Source organism: Leiobunum rupestre, chromosome 4 (assembly GCF_980474605.1).
Source record: "Leiobunum rupestre chromosome 4, qqLeiRupe1.1.hap1, whole genome shotgun sequence".
NCBI classification, from domain to species: domain Eukaryota; kingdom Metazoa; phylum Arthropoda; class Arachnida; order Opiliones; family Sclerosomatidae; genus Leiobunum; species Leiobunum rupestre.
Window position 1 is genome coordinate 68,708,288 of NC_143387.1, and position 3,868 is coordinate 68,712,155.

A 3,868-nucleotide genomic window follows, 5' to 3' on the forward strand; every position below is an offset into this window, starting at 1 on the left:
GGGAAAAACCGCTTTAACAAGTGGGAAGAAAACTTTCAAACCATATTCCGAGGGGTCGGTCATTTGGAAAAATCCAGTACAAAATTTTTAAAATAATCCACAAATCCAAAATACAAGAATTTTGCTCCTATAGACTTTGTATGACAAATCTAAGACCATTTACACCTGGACTGCAATGAAGGTAGGCGTTGTTGTTAGGCTAGTGTCGCCGCTACCCCAACGCCACCATCGTTATTTAGAGGCAACTCTCGTCCACAAGGGAATTCGGGCTGAAAAAACGCGTTCACTTCGCGCTCCTCTCCCGACATTTTACTCGGTCGCCCCGCGAGTCGTGACCAATTTTCGCCCGTTATTTACGAACAGTTCGCCACCTAAAGAAGGGGGATCAAAAAAGGGGGGGTTGCTGCATGTTTGTGGATTACTATCGCGGATTTTCTCCACTTGGTGGTGTTTTGTATAGCAGACACTCTGAAATCGGAGTTATAACGTTGGCATTGTAGTCCAGGTGTAAATGGTCTTAGGACCAATCCACAATAAAAAATCCTGGATTTAAAAAAAATCCAAAATCCCGTACACAAAACGGGCAACTGTCCGACCCCTCGCCATATTCAGCTAATATCCAAGGCACCCCTTAGGCCCAAGTCATCCAGCGACTTATAATGCCTTTAATTCCGGTGGCTGGGTTACAATGCGTAAGAGGGTGGTAGAAAGACCTGCATGTCACGCGAGCCAACAGCTCCATACACTTACTATTACCGTTAACCTCAACTACGTAGGAGTGTTTCCGAGTTTTCAGCCAGGGCAACAATCTGGGATCGAACCAAGCTCCTCTTGCTACGAGGCTAAAGTGATAACTACTCCGCCATCCTACCACCGAGCTCCCTCAGCGATGGATTGGAAAAAACGTTCCTGCGCGATGCCTTCCAAGGGCACCATACTTAACACCAGTCGTTTTTTTCCTGTAGGGCGCCCGCGTATACCAGACGCCTGTGGCAAGAATTGCAGAGTTACGACAAAGAGTGGTTGAAGCATTCATGTAAATTGTAAAACATTTCATGGAATAACCTTTTGGTTTCATACTAAATTAATGAATTATAAACTATGAATCAGGCACACACGAAGTAAATTTAAAAGATGGCTATTGCGTCTTATAACTAACTTGTTTTTGTTCATGAACTTATATCTTTGTTAAAAATCGGTCTTTGGTATGCTCTAAAACTTTATAATTGAAAATTTGCAACTATAACCTATCGGTCAAAACACAATTTTTTTTAAATCGTAATCTTTTTCAATATTTCTGAAAAGAGTGCCCATCTTCATACGTATACTGTGAAATTTTTTAAACTATACCTCATATTGAGAAAATTAATCTGTTCAAACTCGGACAACCTGTATAGGTTTATCATACCAAGTACCAATTAGGTGTTCCAGGCATTATCTACTGCCTAAGCTCTTATCTTATTGACCTCGGCGTTTAATTGAACGCCTTGATTTTATTCATATTTTCTACAGCATTTGTTATTTATAATATTCTATATTTTTGTATGGTTTGCCACCAATAGATGGCGGACGTAGTTTTCCTTTGGGCTGTTCCGATTGTCTCAAGGGGTCACTTTCGGGGAGATATTATAAAACTTTGAATCACTTCTGATTAAAATTTAGGCTCTCAAAAATATAGTGTTTCTCATTGGGAAATTACTGTCGCGTGAATGATGACGTCACGCGTAAAATTTGCTTGATCCGAGTGGAAATTGAGAGCAGTTTCTGAGCAGAATGAAGAAAAAGGGTATTAGAGTTGCTGGAAGGTGCTTCCACCTAGTAGCACCTTCTAGAAGCGTGTTTTATAAACGCCAGAGCAGGTCCAAAACTTAGGAAACTGTTTCCAGTAGAAGAAAAAGTAACATTTTGAAGTTCTTTAATTTTTGGTTTTTAAATGGAGGTTTTCGATTTTTTGTAGTCGGTCGGCGAGCCAGAAAATCATCGGCGGCGGCGGCGCGTAGCTCTGGAACTAATGTAAAGTACAGTGAGCCCAAAAACTCAATATTTTTCTGATTGTATAACAATGTTTCATTGCTTTGAAGATTTCTATTGTTTTGTTTTGCTGGCAAAGAAATATTCTTTTGTGGTCAGAATAGAGATTGGAACTTGGGTGATGGGCTTTGCTTGGTAGCGTCTCTAAATCTTAGAAAAAAAGCGCGCATTAAATTGAAAAACATTCGGCGTACCGGCAACGAAATTTCGGTTTACAGGCTGAATTGAAAGAGTTCAATCCCTTTCTGTATTATTTATAATTTTTTATTTTTTTGGTTTTATATTCCTATTATTTTCCTTTCTGTATTATTTATCATATATTTTTTGTTTTATGTTCCTACTATTTATTAGGTTGCGAATTTATTAGGAATTAATTAATAAATATTTCGTATTTACTTTAAATTAATTTTTAATTTTCAAACCAGAAGTTGAAAATATAACTTTTACGAGAGGAATATACATGTAGAGAAATAAAATGGAGTTTCCCGCCAAACTACAGATAAATACACCGCTTCCCGGATAATGATATAAAATGTAAAATTATAAACATGCACTTAATTATAAATCATACTTGACAGTTTGGCGACTTCAACACATTGTTTCTAATTTTGTGGGCGTTTCTTTCGAGGGGCAGGTCACTTCCATTTTGGGTGCGTCTTAATCATAGTAAAATGATTAAATCAGGGTAATCGTGATTAAATCAAGGTAATCAAGATTAAAAAATCGAATCAAGATTAGAAAATCTAATCACGATTTGAACGAGATTTAATCATTCTAATCATGATCTAATCTTTTTAATTAGATTTAATCATTTTAATTAGATTTAATCATTTTAATTATATTTAATTATTTTAGTTAGATTTAATCATTTTAATTATATTTAATCATTTTAATTACATTTAATCATTTTAATAAGATTTAATCATTTTAATTAGATTTAATCATTTTAATTAGATTTAATCATTTTAATTAGATTTAATCATTTTAATTAGATTTAATCATTTTAATTAGATTTAATCATTTTAATTATATTTATTCATTTTAATTAGATTTGATCATTTTAATTAGATTTAATCATTTTAATCACGATTTAATAAATATAATCGGACGAATCGAGAATTTATCATTAAAATCAAAACTAAAGTACGTTTTAATCATACTAATCACGATATAATTTTTTTAATCAGGATTTAATCATTTTAAACAGATTAAATCATTTTAATCAGATTTAATCATACTAATCACGATATAATTTTTTTAATCAGGATTTAATCATTTTAAACAGATTAAATCATTTTAATCAGATTTAATCATTTAATCATGATTAAATCAGATTTAAACATTCTAATCATGATTAAACGTGATTTAATCAACTTAATCGTGATTAAATTGAATTTAATCAAAATAATCACGATTAAATCGTATTTAATCTTTTGAGGGGTGCGTCGTTAATCAAGGAAGTGACCTGCCGCTCGGTTTCTTTATTGAGCAGTGTACATCTTGAAAACAAAGGCATCCGTATTTGTTCGTTATCGGCTACTTCGATTTGTTGTTGCTAAAGCCTAATCGAAGACCGAAATTGCTGCCTGGAGAATTGAAAGGACTTTCTTAAATTTTCAAAGAAAAGATTGGACAAAACCATTCTTCCCCAACAGCAACAACTCGATAAAAACGTTAATCTTAAATCAGACCAATTAGAAATCGATAATTAAAATGCTTCTCTATTTGCGCCCACCCGAGGCAGAGACAAAAACCCGATGTGACGAAAACACGTCTTTTCAAATGAAGGAACGCAGAGGTGTTTTGCAATTGCCTCTTTTACCGCCTTTTAACTTTG